Source organism: Bufo gargarizans, chromosome 6 (genome assembly GCF_014858855.1).
Source record: "Bufo gargarizans isolate SCDJY-AF-19 chromosome 6, ASM1485885v1, whole genome shotgun sequence".
NCBI classification, from domain to species: Eukaryota; Metazoa; Chordata; class Amphibia; order Anura; family Bufonidae; genus Bufo; species Bufo gargarizans.
Window position 1 is genome coordinate 197,953,778 of NC_058085.1, and position 18,224 is coordinate 197,972,001.

The 18,224-nt window shown below is 42.2% G+C and overlaps 1 long non-coding RNA gene across 1 annotated transcript in view; it reads left to right on the top strand.

The window, feature by feature from the left end:
• LOC122942459 overlaps window positions 1-18,224 on the top strand; it is a 103,974-nt gene that overhangs the window by 73,993 nt on the left and 11,757 nt on the right. Inside the window, exon 3 of the long non-coding RNA XR_006390557.1 lies at window positions 2,821-2,868. This is a non-coding gene — a long non-coding RNA (uncharacterized LOC122942459). The remainder of the gene's footprint in view (window positions 1-2,820; window positions 2,869-18,224) is intronic.

Genomic DNA, 18,224 nt, shown 5'->3' on the forward strand with positions numbered 1-18,224 from the left:
GTACCTTGGTAATGAGACACCTTTTTATAGGCCATCAGTTGAGCCAGCTTATATTTTTCACTAAGCGGCAGGATTGCTTTTTAATTACTGATAGATTTCAGCTGGTGTCACGACTTTCCATGGCTTTTTGCACCTCTATTTCTTCACGTGTAACTTAATTTATGGACATCTATGGTTTGATTTCTGTCTGTATGGATTGGATGGGTTGTTAGCAACATCTGGTGAGAATTTCATGTCAATAACACCTTTAGAAATATATTTACTTAGAAAATTGGTGACATGTTCAATACTTATTTCACCCGCTGAATATGAATATATATATATAAAATGTCAGGTTTCTGTGCTGTAAAAAAATGAGACAAAGATAAATCATTTCAGAACTTTTCCCACATTTAATGTAACCTAAACTCAATTGAAAAACAAACTGAAATCTTTTAGGTGGAGAAAAAAATAAAAAAATAAAAATAATGTGGTTGCATAAGTGTGCACATCCTCTTATAACTGGGAATGTAGCTGTGTTCAGAATTAAGCAATCACATTCAAAATCATGTTAAGGCCGAATGCACACGGCCGTGTTCCGTGGCGGAGAGCGCTCCGTGGTATGCCGAGCTGGATTTCTGTTCAGAGCAGGAGCGCTTCATGTCGCCGCTGCACTACAGTAATACATTATACGAGTGTATTACTGTAGTGCAGCGGCGGCATGAAGCGCAAGGCGTCATAGCAACCAATGACGCCGTGCGCTCCTGCTCTGAACAGGAATCCAGCCCGGCATACCACGGACCGCTCTCGGCCACTGAACACGGCCTAAATAGAAGTCAGCATACACCTGCCATCATTTAATGTGCCTCTGATTAACCCCAAGTAAAGTTCAGCTGCTCTAGTTGGTCTTTCCTGAAATTTTCTTAGTCACACCCCACAGCAAAAGCCATGGTCCACAGAGAGCTTCCAAAGCATCAGAGGGATCTCATTGTTAAAAGGTATCATTTAGGAGAAGGGTACAAAAGAATATCCAAGGCATTAGATATACCATGGTACACAGTGAAGACAGTCATCATCAAGTGGAGAAAATATGGCACAACAGTGACATTACCAAGAACTGGACGTCCCTCCAAAATTGATGAAAAGACGAGAAGAAAACTGGTCCGGGAGGCTACCAAGAGGCCTACAGCAACATTAAAGGAGCTTCAGAAATATCTGGCAAGTACTGGCTGTGTGGTACATGTGACAACAATCTCCTGTATTCTTCATATGTCTGGGCTATGGGGTAGAGTGGAAAGACGAAAGCCTTTTATTGCGAAGAAAACATCCAAGCCATGCTACATTTTGCAAAAACACATTTTGCAAAAGTGTTATGGTCTGATGAAACCAAGATTTAACTTTTTGGCCATAATTCCAAAAGATATGTTTGGCACAAAAACAACACTGCACATAACCAAAAGAACACCATACCCACAGTAAAGCATGGTGGTGGCAGCATCATGCTTTGGGTCTGTTTTCTTCAGCTGGAACTGGGGCCTTAGTTAAGCTAGACGGAATTATGAACAGTTCCAAATACCAGTCAATATTGGCACAAAACCTTCAGGCTTCTGCTCGAAAGGTGAACATGAAGAGGAAATTCATCTTTCAGCATGACAACGACCCAAAGCAAACTTCCAAATCAACAAAGGAATGGCTTCACCAGAAGAAGATTAAAGTTTTGGAATGGCCCAGCCAGGGCCCAGACCTGAATCCGATTGACAATCTGTGGGGTGATCTGAAGAGGGCTGTGCACAGGAGACGCCCTCGCAATCTGACAGATTTGGAGTGTTTTTGCAAAGAAGAGTGGGCAAATCTTGCCAAGTCAAAATGTGCCATGCTGATAGACTCATACCCCCAAAAAACTGAGTGCTGTAATAAAATCAAAAGGTGCTTCAACAAAGTATTAGTTTAAGGGTGTGCACACTTATGCAACCATATTATTTTATTTTTATATTTTTTCTCTCTACCTATAATATTTCAATTGAGTTGTACAGTTTATAGGTCACATTAAAGGTCGGACAAGTTCTGAAATGATTTATCTTTGTCTCATTTTTTTACTTCACAGAAACCTGACATTTTAACAGGTGTGTGTAGACTTTTTATATCCACTGTGTATATATATATATATATATGTATATATATATATATATATATATACAGTACAGACCAAAAGTTTGGACACACCTTCTCATTAAAAGAGTTTTCTTTATTTTCATGACTATGAAAATTGTAGATTCACACTGAAGGCATCAAAACTATGAATTAACACATGTGGAATTATATACATAACAAAAAAGTGTGAAACAACTGAAAATATGTCATATTCTAGGTTCTTCAAAGTAGCCACCTTTTGCTTTGATTACTGCTTTGCACACTCTTGGCATTCTCTTGATGAGCTTCAAGAGGTAGTCACCTGAAATGGTTTTCACTTCACAGGTGTGCCCGGTCAGGTTTAATAAGTGGGATTTCTTGCCTTATAAATAGGGTTGGGACCATCAGTTGCGTTGTGGAGAAGTCAGGTGGATACACAGCTGATAGTCCTATTGAATAGACTGTTAGAATTTGTATTATGGCAAGAAAAAAGCAGCTAAGTAAAGAAAAACGAGTGGCCATCATTACTTTAAGAAATCGCAGCTAGAGCAGCAAAGTGGGGAACAAACTTCATGTAATAGCCCACCATTCCCAGGAATTACTTTATTTGCCTAGTGGTGACAGGTCGGGGACAATTCTTTATCGCCTCTATTTTGTTCACTTGGGGTACTTAGTCTCTTCTAACCCTATTGCACATTTTTTTTGGTTTAGCGGTTAGGCCAGCTTTCTGAAGGGAGTCCACTACAGCCTGCACTTTGGGTAAGTGACTTTCCCAGTCGGTACTGTGGATCACAATATTGTCCAGGTAAGCTGAAAAGTACTGATGATGTGGACGAAGCACGATGTCCATTAGTCGCTGAAAAGTGGCGGGGGTGCCATGCAGACCAAAGGGTAAGACCATATATTGATACAGCCCCTCAGGCGTGATGAAGACAGTTTTCTCTTTGGCAGCCTCCGTTAAGGGCACCTGCCAGTACCCTTTTCATGAGATCCAAAATAGTAAAATACCGGGCTTGTCCTAACCTCTCAATGAGCTCATCCACCCAGGGCATGGCATATGCATGAAATTTGGAAACCTCATTGAGTTTTCGAAAGTGGTTACAAAACCGCAACGTCCCGTCCGGCTTGGGTATCAATACTATTGGACTGGCCCACTCACTTTTTGACTCCTCAATGACGTCTAGCTGCAACATTAGCTGCACCTCCTCCATTACGGCCTGTCGTACCCGGTATGGTTTTAATCAGACTTTTGCCTGAGGCTCAGTGACAATGTCATGCTGGATTATGGAAGTACATCCAGGGAGGTCCGAGAACACATCTGTGTTCCGACTAATGAACTCCCTGGCCTCCTAAGTCTGTTTAGAGGAGAGGTTGTCAGCAATTTTTACTGTGGCAGCCGCCTCTTGCATCAGACAGAGGGGCCGGCACCTCTTTTCCTAGAAAACCCAGCCAAGGGCTGTCTTTTCTACAGGTTTCTCCATCTTTCCACGGTTTGAGTAAATTCACATGGTAAACCTGCTCTGGCTTTCTCCACCCGAGTACCTCGTAGGGCCCCTGCCACCTAGCCAGTAACTTACTGTCCATGTTCGGCATGTCGATTATACACCTGACTCTGGGCTGGCTGAGCTGCTTCCATATGCTCCCTAACAAGAGGCAACACTGTCTCTATCCGATCTTGCATCTGGGTAATGTACTCAATGATAATTTTATGTGGAGTGGGTTGTTGTTCCCATGCCTCTTTGGCCACGTCCAAGAGACCGCGAGGGTGTCTGCCATATAGCAGTTCGAAGGGCGAGAACCTAGTAGACGCCTGGGGTACCTCTCGCACTGCGAACATGAGATAGGGCAGAAGGAGGTCCCAGTCCTTCCCATCTTTAGCTACCACCCTTTTCAACATATTGTTTAATGTTTAGTTAAACCTTTCTACCAGACCGGCCATTTGTGGATGGTAAACGGACGTTTGTAGCTGTTTTATGTGCAGCAACTTACAGAGTTGTACCTCATCACCTTGGACATAAAAGGGGTCCCTTGGTCGGTCAGGACCTCTTTAGGTAGTCCTACTCGGGAAAACATCTCCATTAATTCCTTAGCTATGAGTTTGTCCGAGGTATGTCCAGTGGTACCACCTCCGGGTACTGGGTGGCGTAGTCTAGAATGACTAAGATGTGTTAATGCCTTCTGGCGGACTTCAGTACTGGGCCTATGAGATCTATAGCTATTTGGTCAAACGATACTTCGATAATCGGGAGAGGTACTAGGGGACTACAGAAATGTGGCAGGTCGGGCAAGACTTACAAACTCTTCCACTTCTTTGAATATGCTGGGCCAATAAAACCGCTGTAGAATAGGGTCCTGAGTTTTCTGCAGCCCCAGGTGACCCCCGAGAACGTATTGGTGAGCTAGATCTAACACAAGCTTGCAATATGCCTTGGGGACCACCAATTGTTCAATAGGTTCACCCCGTAGTTGGTTTACCCGATACAACATATCCAGATGAACCACAAAACTGGGAAACACTGACTCTGCCTCAGGTTTTTGTGGTGCACCATCTACTATTAACACATTTTCCCAGGCGCGGGATAGGGTTGGGTGCACCATCTACTATTAACACATTTTCCCAGGCGCGGGATAGGGTTGGGTCCCGACGTTGGGCGGTACCAAAATTATCCCCAGAGACATTGAGGTCTGCCAGTTCCCAGCGCGGTGGGGAAGACTTTTAAGTCTCCGTGGATGCACATCACCCCGACTTTTTTTGGCCAGTATACTAAGGGGCCCATACCCCAGCCTCACTGCTTATGCCCGCATCCTCCAATTGTGGGGTTTTGCTCTGGTAGACAGTATTAGTGGACGCAGTACAGAGTCAGCAGCAAGTTCTTTGGTTCAAACCGTTCAGTGTTTTATTCACACTTAAGCAAGTGACAAAACAAGCAGTCATAATCAAGCAAAAAGTCACCTTGCGGTGTTGGTGGTCATTCACACCATGCGGCAATTCTGCCTCAAAGAGTCCTTGCTGATAACAGCACCAGCCTGTTTTCATGCCAAAACAGGTAGCAAGCCCTTATCCAGACACAAGGCTCCCAGATCCCAATACAGAGACACGGCTTCTGAGCCCAGCTGCTTATTTAAAGTCCGGTATTTGACCTCACCTGGCTATAAAACAGCCTAGCAGCATATGCTGGGAGGAAAATATCTGTTTTCCCAGACAAAACCTCTCAGTGTGTCACAATATATATAATGCTACTCACAGAAAGTTAGGGATATTTGGCTTTCAGGTGGAATTTATGGAAAACGTAAAAAGTTCCTCCTTCAGTAATATTATATCATGAGAGTAGGGCATTTAAGTAGAAGCGTGCAATGTTGATTTCCTTATCTCAAACAATTTATTGAAACAAAATCCAACAACAGTGGTTGTTATACCTCCACAAAAAATGTCAGTCTCAATAATATGTCATGTGGCCTTGAGCGCTCAGACATTGACTGCGCCTGCGCCGAATGCAGAGACGAACGGCGCAGGCGTGAGATTTCGGACGCCAGAAGCAGGGGGAGGATCGATTTCACTAGGAGATGGGCGTGCTGGAGCGAGGAGCTGGGCGGCAGTTTATGAAGGTAGACAGAGCCTCTAGGTGCTGAAAAGACGCCCACATAGCACCTAGAGGCTCATTTGCATAAATATAAAAGTGCTTTTTTAAAGAAAACGGCGGAACGGAGGAATATAATACTTGGCTTGTATGGTTCATCAGACACTAGCAGATCGCTAGTGTCTGAAAAATGAAATGTGTCCACAGCAAGTGGTAGAAACCCTTTAAAGATGTTGTTCAAGTAGCATTGGCTTGTCACTGTACCATTCACAAAGTGTAGGGTAGTCCTGTATTGACTAGACACACCTGCCCACACTGTAACACCACTACTAAAGGTTTGTCTGGTGACAACAGTGGCTGATGCATAGAGCTTTCCTTGGCGTCTCCAACATCGTTGGCGGCCATCGACTTTCATCAATGATCAGCACTGAGGCCCACTGGTCCCTCATCCAGCGTAGATGCTTCCTGGCCCATGCAATACGATGAGGTCTGTGATCGGGTACCCTTGCAGGTCATCTAGCATGCAGATCTCACTGATGTAAACGGTTTTGAATGGTCCGACTGTAACATTTGGGTGCCTTTCACCTCCCTTAAATTTGCCTGGAGTGTGTCCTTCATCATTCGGTTCTGCAGGGCATTGTTCACAATAAAGCAGTGATCAGTATGGGATGTGGCCAAAGGACATCTACTTCTATGTCTTTCTGTAACTCTTCCAGTCTCTATCTATCTCTGTTGCAACCTGCTGATGACACTCTGTGACACGCTAAGCCCAGTGGCCACTTACTTCTGAGAAAATCCTGCTTGAAGTCTCGCAGTGGCGAGGTATTGGTGATCAATTCTTAGGTGTTGCCTCATGATGTCAAAATGTGAACAGAATGATGAGGAGGACTGTTTAAATACCAATTCTAACTGAACCTGGAAATGTATTGGGCAATTCATGGATCAAACACCTGTTTGATCCATTAAGCTCCTTGTTAGAGAACAGCAAGCTGTGATAAATGCACTGAAACAAAGAATAGTTCGACATGTGCATTCAAAAGTTTAGAGAAGTTCACCTGTAGAGTGCATTTTAGGTTCATCCTGAAATGTTACCCACAAGCCAAATATCCCTAGCTTTTTGTGAGTAGTGTATATATGCACACACAAACAGAGAGCTAGCTCTAACTTTGTAATATACAAAGTATTTGTATATCTTATCTGTATGGAAATTTGTATGAATGCATAGATCTCTGTGTAAGGGTTCTTTCACACGAGCGGATCCTGTGCGTGGAATCCACTGCGTGAAAGAGTGCCAAGCCCCGTTCTGGACAGCAGAGATACGGAGCATTAAAATGATTGATAATGCTCTTTTCCTCTCTGTGACATTTTTACTACAAAATCACAGTGATAACTTTATCTCACCGTGATTTTGTAGTAAAAAGATCACAGAGAGGCTTGGAGCATCATTAATCATCTTAATGCTCCATGTCTCTGCTGTCTGGAACGGGTCTTGGCTCTCTTTCACGCAGCAGATTACCCACATGACATCCGCTTCCAGACAGCAGAGACATGGAGCAGAGACATCCGCTACTGTGTCCTTCTCCCATACCATGTAGATTGTAAGCCCTCATGGGCAGGGCCCTCTCTCCTTCTGTACCAGTTTGTAACTCATCTTGTTTATGATTAGTGCAATTGTCTGTATTATGTATGTGCACCCCTTATTATATGTACAGCACTATGGAATGAATGGCGCTTTAATAATAAATAATAATAAAATGGCTTAGGCAGGGTGCTAAATCTTCTTTAACCACCTCCGGACCGCCTAACGCACATGTGCGTTCCGGAGGTGGCAGCGCTGCGCACAGTCACGCATATACGCGTCATCTCGCGGGACGCGAGATGACGCGAATATGCGCGCGCGCGCATGCGCAGTTCGCGCCGGCATTTCACACAGCAGTATTTCGTCAGCAACCTGCCAGCCAATGATCGTGGCTGGCAGGTTGCTGATTTTTAAAAAATCCAATCAAAGTGCCAGATAGCAGATCATATTAGTAAATATGATCTGTTATATGGCTGCCTGCTCCTCTGCTGGTTCTTTTCGTCGGTTGGATCCAGCAGAGGAGCAGGCTTCACAGTGAGTACACCAAACACTACACTATAGCCCCTGATCACCCCCCTGAACCCCAATTAACCCTTTGATCACCCCTTTGATCACCCCTGTCAATCACAAGTGAAAAGAAAAAAGTGATCAGTGCAAACTGTCACTTTTTTTTTTCACTGTTATTGACCGTTAGGTTTTAGGTATAGTTTAGGTCCCTTGGTTAGGTAGTTAGCGATCAGTTAGCGCCCAGCCCACCGCACCGCAGTCCGTTATTCGCTGATTAGCGTATCGCTAATCAGCATTTGTACTTTTATAGTATCTGGAAGTGATCAAAACTGATCACGGTCAGATCTATAATTGTATTAGTGTCACTTTAGTTCGCCCTCCACCCAAAACGCAGTGTTTGCCCGATCAGGCCTGATCGGTCGCCCACACGTGCGTTCGCCCACACCCGCCCCACCGCAGTGACAAAAAAAAAATTTTTTTTTGATCACTGCACATTCACTTTACACGCACTGCGGCGATAAAAAAATCAGTTTTGATATTTTTTATCAACCGCAGCGGCCTCCGGTACTTCGCTAGCCTCCCCTTTGTAAGACAGGCTTGCTTTTTTTTTCTTGGGTAGTCTCAGGGAATACCCCTAAATTTAGTTGCCCACATGTCTAACAGGGGGTATTCCTCTGAAGAGGCCTACAGGCTTCTGACCCAGTCGGATGAGGAGTGGGAACCCTCATCTGATGAATCCAGCGGGTCAGAATACGAACCTGTAGAAAGCAGTGGCTCTCTGACCCAAAGTTCGGACGAGGAGGCTGAGGTCCCTGATACCACCAGGCGTACCCGGCCCCGTGTCGCTAGACCGCAAGTTGCGCAGGATCCGCTTCAAGAGCAGCAGAGTGGGGCTGGTGCTGTCGGATTACGTGGTGAGGCATACACCAGCAGCCCAGCCCTCCCTGGACCTAGTACCAGCACTGCCGTACAACCTGGTGAAGTAGCGAGCACCAGAAGGGCAGTTGAAGCTGGTACGGTGGCACGTGCAGTAGTGACCCCGTCGCAGCCACCGCAAAGACGTGCCCATAGAGCCCCTAGAATCCCAGAGGTGCTGGCAAACCCTGATTGGCAGTCCCCAACTTCAGCCGCACCTGTAGTTTTCCCTTTCACTGCCCAGTCTGGAGTTCGGGTTGAGACGGCTCAGATCGGTTCGGCCCTGGGATTTTTTGAGCTGTTCTTGACTGCGGAGCTTTTAGACATAGTTGTGGCCGAAACAAACAGGTATGCCACACAATTTATCACCGCTAACCCGGGAAGCTTTTATGCCCAGCCTTTCCGGTGGAAACCAGTCCAAGTTTCCGAACTTAAAACTTTTCTGGGCCTCCTCCTCAACATGGGCCTGACAAAAAAGCATGAATTGCGGTCATATTGGTCCACGAACCCGATTCATCACATGCCCATGTTCTCTGCTGCCATGTCCAGGGCACGTTTTGAGGCCATCCTGCGGTTCCTGCACTTTAGTGACAACACCGCCTCCCGTCCCAGGGGCCACCCTGCTTTTGACCGGCTCCACAAAATTCGGCCCCTCATAGACCATTTCAACCAGAAATTTGCAGATATTTATACCCCAGAGCAAAACATCTGCATAGACGAGTCCCTGATACATTTTACCGGGCGCCTTGGCTTCAAACAATACATCCCAAGCAAGCGCGCCCGGTATGGGGTCAAATTGTATAAGCTCTGTGAAAGGGCCACAGGCTATACCCACAAATTTCGGGTCTATGAGGGAAAAGATCAGACCCTGGAGCCGGTCGGTTGCCCTGACTACCTGGGGAGCAGTGGGAAGACAGTTTGGGACTTGGTGTCACCCTTATTCGGCAAGGGGTACCATCTTTATGTGGACAATTTTTACACAAGTGTGGCCCTCTTTAGGCATTTGTTTCTAGAACGGATTGGCGCCTGTGGTACCGCGCGAACTAGTCGCGCGGGCTTCCCCCAACGGCTCGTTACCACCCGTCTTGCAAGGGGGCAGAGGGCCGCACTGTGTAACGAAGAACTGCTCGCGGTGAAATGGAGAGACAAGCGTGACGTTTACATGCTCTCCTCCATTCACGCAGACACGACAATACAAATTGAGCGAGCAACCCGTGTCATTGAAAAGCCCCTCTCAGTCCACGACTATAACCTCCACATGGGAGGGGTCGACTTCAATGACCAGATGTTGTCTCCGTATTTAGTTTCCCGACGCACCAGACGCTGGTATAAGAAGGTGTCTGTATATTTAATTCAATTGGCTCTGTACAATAGTTTTGTTCTCTACAGTAAGGCTGGGAGAACTGGATCCTTCCTCAAATTTCAGGAAGAGATCATCGAGAACCTCCTGTATCCAGGAGGTTCCGTGGCCCCAACCACCAGTGTAGTTAGCCGTCTACACGAGCGACATTTCCCCAATGTCGTTCCTGGTACCTCAACCCAACAGTCACCCCGAAAAAGATGTCGTGTCTGTAGCAGGAGTGGAATAAGGCGTGACACCCGCTATTTCTGTCCTGACTGTCCGGACCACCCTGCCCTATGCTTTGGAGAGTGTTTCCGGAAGTACCACTCACAGGTACACTATTAGCATAGGGATCATCTCACCAGGACAGGCACACAGGGCTATTAGGGCCCATTCACTCACTGCTGCTGCAAACGTCTCCTTTCACATGGGACAAAGTGCATAACGCACTTCGCCACATCTTTGGGCGATTTGCGCTTTGCACATTGACCCATGGGGAAGGAGAGGTTTGTTCTATAAAGGTAAAAAATAAATAAAAAAAAAACACACCAGTAAGCAAACACGTTAATGTTCAGTTAAAAAAGTTCAAGTTTATATGTTCTGTTGCAAAGTTAATAAAATTATTGCGTTGCGGCCTGGTTTTTTCTTTTTTTTTTCTTTTTTTACCTTCCAGGTGGACCAACCGATTGACTAGCTGCAGCACCGATGTGCATTCTGACAGAAGCATTGCGCTGCTGTCAGATTACACGCAAGTCGGTGTATGCGGCGCTGCAAGACGGGATTTTCTCCTCTGCAGTGACAGATACGTTTGCCAAGGCATACGAGCTGAGGAGGAGGCGGCGTTCCTATGCTTTGGCAAGCACTTTGTATATATATATATATATAAAAAAATTAATAAAAATCCCGGCAATGATTTATTCATCCACATCGATTGATGTGAATGGAGAAATCTGGTTTGCCAGGGCATACGAGCTAAGTGGGTATGGATGTAGGGCGGAGCTCCTATGTCCTGGCAGACGCCTTTCCCCTCCATTTTTTTTTTTGGGCAGAGATTTTTTCATCCACATTGATCGATGCGAATGAAGAAATCTGTGCCGTTCATTTTTTTCTTTCAGCCCAGAGGCTGAACGGAAAAAAAAATCTCATTACCTGTATGCTCAATATAAGGAGAATAGCAGAAACTCCTAATGCTGGCCATACATGTAATGATTGCGGAGACCCTCAAATGCCAGGGCAGTACAAACACCCCACAACTGACCCCATTTTGGAAAGAAGACACCCCAAGGTATTTGCTGAGGGGCATATTGAGTCCATGAAAGATTTAAATTTTTGTCCTAAGTTAGCGGAAAGTGAGACTTTGTGAGAAAAAAAAATAATAATCAATTTCCGCTAACTTATGCAAAAAAAATAAAAAATTCTATGAACTTGCCAGGCCCCTCATTGGATACCTTGGGGTGTCTTCTTTCCAAAGTGGGGTCACATGTGGGGTATTTATACTGCCCTGGCTTTTTAGGGGCCCTAAAGCGTGAGAAGAAGTCTGGGATCCAAATGTCTAAAAATGCCCTCCTAAAAGGAATTTGGGCCCCTTTGCGCATCTAGGCTGCAAAAAAGTGTCACACATCTGGTATCGCCGTACTCAGGAGAAGTTGGGGAATGTGTTTCGGGGTGTCATTTTACATATACCCATGCTGGGTGAGAAAAATATCTTGGTCAAATGCCAACTTTGTATAAAAAAATGGGAAAAGTTGTCTTTTGCCAAGATATTTCTCTCACCCAGCATGGGTATATGTAAAATGACACCCCAAAACACATTCCCCAACTTCTCCTGAGTACGGCGATACCAGATGTGTCACACTTTTTTGCTGCCAAGGTGGGCAAAGGGGCACATATTCCAAAGTGCACCTTTCGGATTTCACCGGTCATTTTTTACAGATTTTGATTGCAAAGTACTTCTCACACATATGGGCCCCTAAATTGCCAGGGCAGTATAACTACGCCACAAGTGACCCCATTTTGGAAAGAAGATACCCAAAGGTATTCCGTGAGGGGCATGGCGAGTTCCTAGACTTTTTTATTTTTTGTCGCAAGTTAGTGGAATATGAGACTTTGTAAGGAAAAAAGAGAAAAAAAAAATCATCATTTTCCGCTAACTTGTGACAAAAAATAAAAAATTCTAGGAACTCGCAGTGCCCCTCACGGAATACCTTGGGGTGTCTTCTTTCCAAAATGGGGTCACTTGTGGCGTAGTTATACTGCCCTGGCAATTTAGGGGCCCAAATGTGTGAGAAGTACCTTGCAATCAAAATGTGTAAAAAATGGCCTGCAAAATCTGAAAGGTGCACTTTGGAATATGTGCCCCTTTGCCCACCTTGGCAGCAAAAAAGTGTGACACATCTGGTATCGCCGTACTCAGGAGAAGTTGGGGAATGTGTTTTGGGGTGTCATTTTACATATACCCATGCTGGATGAGAGAAATATCTTGGCAAAAGACAACTTTTCCCATTTTTTTATACAAAGTTGGCATTTGACCAAGATATTTTTCTCACCCAGCATGGGTATATGTAAAATGACACCCCAAAACACATTCCCCAACTTCTCCTGAGTACGGCGATACCAGATGTGTCACACTTTTTTGCTGCCAAGGTGGGCAAAGGGGCACATATTCCAAAGTGCACCTTTCGGATTTCACCGGTCATTTTTTACAGATTTTGATTGCAAAGTACTTCTCACACATATGGGCCCCTAAATTGCCAGGGCAGTATAACTACGCCACAAGTGACCCCATTTTGGAAAGAAGACACCCCAAGGTATTCCGTGAGGGGCATGGCGAGTTCCTAGAATTTTTTATTTTTTGTCGCAAGTTAGTGGAATAGGAGACTTTGTAAGAAAAAAAAAAAAAAAAAAAATCATCATCATTTTCCGCTAACTTGTGACAAAAAATAAAAAGTTCTAGGAACTCGCCATGCCCCTCACGGAATACCTTGGGGTGTCTTCTTTCCAAAATGGGGTCACTTGTGGCGTAGTTATACTGCCCTGGCAATTTAGGGGCCCAAATGTGTGAGAAGTACCTTGCAATCAAAATGTGTAAAAAATGGCCTGCAAAATCTGAAAGGTGCACTTTGGAATATGTGCCCCTTTGCCCACCTTGGCAGCAAAAAAGTGTGACACCTCTGGTATCGCCGTACTCAGGAGAAGTTGGGGAATGTGTTTTGGGGTGTCATTTTACATATACCCATGCTGGATGAGAGAAATATCTTGGCAAAAGACAACTTTTCCCATTTTTTTATACAAAGTTGGCATTTGACCAAGATATTTTTCTCACCCAGCATGGGTATATGTAAAATGACACCCCAAAACACATTCCCCAACTTCTCCTGAGTACGGCGATACCAGATGTGTGACACTTTTTTGCTGCCAAGGTGGGCAAAGGGGCACATATTCCAAAGTGCACCTTTTGGATTTCACCGGTCATTTTTTACACATTTTGATTGCAAAGTTCTTCTCACACATTTGGGCCCCTAAATTGCCAGGGCAGTATAACTACCCCACAAGTGACCCCATTTTGGAAAGAAGACACCCCAAGGTATTCCGTGAGGGGCATGGCGAGTTCCTAGAATTTTTTATTTTTTGTCGCAAGTTAGTGTAATATGAGACTTTGTAAGAAAAAAATAAAAATAAAAAATCATCATCATTTTCTGCTAACTTGTGACAAAAAATAAAAAGTTCTATGAACTCACTATGCCCATCAGCGAATACCTTAGGGTGTCTTCTTTCCGAAATGGGGATCCTTTGTGGGGGTTTTCTACTGTTTGGGCATTGTAGAACCTCAGGAATCATGACAGGTGCTCAGAAAGTCAGAGCTGTTTCAAAAAGCGGAAATTCACATTTTTGTACCATAGTTTGTAAATGCTATAACTTTTACCCAAACCATTTTTTTTTTTTTGCCCAAACATTTTTTTTTATCAAAGACATGTAGAACAATAAATTTGGCGAAAAATTTATATATGGATGTCGTTTTTTTTGCAAAATTTTACAGCTGAAAGTGAAAAATGTCATTTTTTTGCAAAAAAATCGTTACATTTTGATTAATAACAAAAAAAGTAGCAATGAAATACCACCAAATGAAAGCTCTATTAGTGAGAAGAAAAGGAGGTAAAATTCATTTGTATGGTAAGTTGCATGACCGAGCGATAAACGGTGAAAGTAGTGTAGTGCCGAAGTGTAAAAAGTGCTCTGGTCATGAAGGGGGTTTCACCTAGCGGGGCTGAAGTGGTTAAGAGACCTGTCCTGTATGGAGACTTACTGGAAGTACTCCATGGTATGAAGACTTATTGGCAATGCTCAATGGGAATGAATATGCATAGAGGCATCTCCCAAGAAAAATAACTCGAAACAGCTGTCTACAGATGAATATCTGGTCTGTCTATATTACCTTTTCAAATCCCAAGGCTAGTTGGAAAGTCAGATTTTTACTCATAGGGAGCCACTTCCAATTAGTGGTGCTGGCGAGATGGTTCTCTTTCTTGGGAGATACCTCTTTGCATATTTGTTTTCCATGGAGCATTGCCACTAAGTCTCCATACCATGGAGCACTTTTAGTAATGGTGGGTTTACACGTGCTGAAGAGCTGGAAATTATCGGGATGGAAGCGTTTCTCCACGACAACTGGCTGCTCGTTCAGTTCAGGTGAAGCGCTGCATTTATTGCGATCACTCGTTCTCATACAACATCATTGTTTCTAAGCAGCAGATCACTGTTTAAACAGTACGATCTTCTGCCCAGAAATGATAACTTGCCTGAATGAATGACACTCGATGTATGATCATTTCACTTGTTAATCAGTGATCGTCCGTACCTTTAAACAGGCAGATTGTCGGGAACAAGCGTTCACAGGAACAGTGACCTCTATCATCTCTTACACACTTCACATTTTCTAGATAAACCCTATTTGAACTCTATTTAAAGGAAATGTGTCACCGAAAATTTTAACTGCCAGTTTAAACCAGATAGGATACATATCCTTTTTGTCTAATCTGTTTTTATTTTCTGATTCTAGATTTATTTACTTTATTTTATTTGCTGAACATGATTATGGGGGCTGCCAGCTTTCCTGAGCTGTTCTTAACAACATTTACATAGCAAAAAAGTGCTTTACAGCAGCCCCATGGCCCATAGACACAACGGACAGGAGGGGTCCCTATTGACTTATATGAAAAAGATTTCTAGGCATGCTCTGTCACCTGTGCAGAGGTCATTGTACAGGGAAAGAATAGATAAGATTTGACAATCACCTATTGTGAATAGTGGATCCTGTCATATCTATACAGTGGTGGTATCATTACAGGCATGATTAGAATGAGTTAACTGTAGTAATGTAATCTGTATAAACCATGATGTGGTGCCAATTATTAGACACATTGGCCAGTGCAAAAACTGTAAAAAAAAAAAAAATTAGTTTTAGTTGAAATATAAAAAGTGACATAGAAAATAAAAAAAATGCGGAATAATATGATTACCAGTAATTATAACTGCCATTCTATTTTTATTTGTGTAATAGGGGCAATGATATTAAGCATTTTTGGAATATACTTTAATTACTGAAATCATACATTTCTATTAGAAAAATAGCTCTAAAATTTTAAGCCTTAGTAACGCTCCTCTGTCTTCTGTTTACATAACAGTGGAGACCTGCTCAACGTTGACTGTGTTATGTAAACAGAAAACATTGGAGCGTTGCTAAGGCTCAAAACAGGCAATTTTAGAGCTATTTTTCTAATAGAAATGTATGATTTCAGTAATTAAGGTATATTACAAAAATGTTCAGTGTCACTGCCCCTAAATATTACACAAATATAAATAGAATGGCGGTTACATTTTAAACATAAAAAGTAATTTAACCCCTTCAGGACCCTGCTATTTTTCACCTTAAGGACCAGGCCGTTTTTTGCCACTTTTTGTGGTAATAACTTTGGAACGCTTTTACGCCATTCTAAGACTGTTTTTCGTGACACATTGTACTTCATGACAGTGGTAAATTTCAGTCAATATTTTTCATTTTTATAAAAAAAAATATATATTTACAAAAAAATGGAAAATTTCGCAACTTTCCAGATTTTTATTTCTCTGTTTTTAAAACAGATAGTGATACCTCATGCAATAGTTATTACTTTACATTTCCCATATGTCTACTTTATGTTGGGATCATTTTGTGAATGCTATTTTATTTTTTGGGGACGTTAGAAGTTTATTTATTTTATTTCAGAAAATTTCCAAAACCCACTTTTTAAGGACCAGTTCAGGTCTGACGTCACTTTTTGAGGCTTACATAATAGAAACCACCCAAAAATGACCCCATTTTAGAAACTACACTCCTCAAGCTTTTCAAAACTGATTTTACTAACTTTGTTAACCCTTTAGGTGTTCCACAAGAATTAAAGGAAAATGTGGATGAAATTTCAGAATTTCACTTTTTTGGCAGATTTTCCATTTTAATCCATTTTTTTTCCAGTAACAAAGCAAGGGTTAGCAGCCAAACAAAACTCAATATTTATTACCCTGATTCTGTAGTTTACGGGATAAGGTGGCAGTTTTGTTGGTACTATTTTAGGGTACATATGACTTTTGGTTACTCTACATTACTCTTTTTGTGAGGCAAGGTACCAAAAAATAGCTATTTTGGCACAGTTTTTTTTTTTTTTGCTATTTACAACGTTCATCTAACAGGTTAGATCATGTGCTTTTTTTTACAGAGCAGGTTGTTACGGACGCGACAATACCAAATATTAATTTTTTTGGTTGTTTGTTTCAGTTTTACATATTAAAGCATTTTTGAAAAAAATGATTTTTTTTTGTGTCTCCATATTCTGAAAGCCATACTTTATTTTTATTTTTTGAGTGACTTATGCAGGGGCTCGTTTTTTTCAGGATTAGATGACGGTTTGATTTTTACTATTTTAGGGTGGATATGACTTTTTGATCGCTTGGCATTACACTTTTTGTGAGGTAATGTGACAAAAAATGTTTTTTTAACACAGTTTTTTTTTTTTTAGGGTGTCCACCTGAGGGGCTAGTTCATGTGATATTTTTATACAGCAGGTTGTTACAGACACTGCAATACCTAATATGTATACTCTTTTTTATTTAAGTTTTACACAATATAAGCATTTTTGAAACCAAAAAAATCATATTTTAGTGTCTCCATAATCTAAATATATTTATATTTTTTCAGGCGATTGTTTTAGGTAGGGTCTAATTTTTTCCGGGATGAGATGGCGGTTTGATTGGTACTATTTAGGGGTGCGTATGACTTTTTGATCGCTTGGTATTACACTTTTTGTGATGTAATGTGACAAAAAATGGCTTTTTTGACACAGTTTTCATTTTTTTATTTTGTACAGTGTTTGCCTGAGTGGTTAGGTCATGTGATATTTTTATAGAGCAGGTTGTTACAAACGTGGCAATACCTAATATATATTCTTTTATTTATTCATTTAAGTTTTACACAATAATATCATTTTTGAAACATAAAAAAAACATGTTTTAGTGTCTCCATAGTCTGAGAGGCATAGTTTTTTTTATTTTTTGGGTGATTGTCTTAGCTAGGATATCATTTTTGCGGGATATGATGACGGTTTGATTGGCACTATTTTGAGGTGCATATGACTTTTTGATCACTTGCTATTACACTTTTTCGGATGTAAGGTGACCAAAAATTGCTTTTTTGGCACAGTTTAATTTTTTTTTTACCATGTTCACCTGAGGGGTTAGGTCATGTGATATTTTTATACAGCAGGTCATTACGAACATGGCAATACCTAATATGTATACATTTTTTATTTATTTAAGTTTTACACAATATTATTTTTGAAACAAAAACATAATCATGTTTTAGTGTCTACATAGTCTGAGAGCCATAGTTTTTTTTTATTTTGGCCGATTGTCTTAGGTAGGGTATAGTTTTTGTGGGATAAAAAGATAATGGTTTGATTGGCACTATTTTGGGGAGCATATGACTTTTTAATCTCTTGCTATTACACTTTTTGTGATGTAAGGTGACAAAAAATTGCTTTTTTTTTTTTTTTTACAGTGTTCACGTGAGGGGTTAGATCATGTGGTATTTTTATAGAGCAGGTTGTTATGGACGTGGCGATACCTAATATGTTAACTTTTTTTTAATGTTTTAGTGTCTCCATAG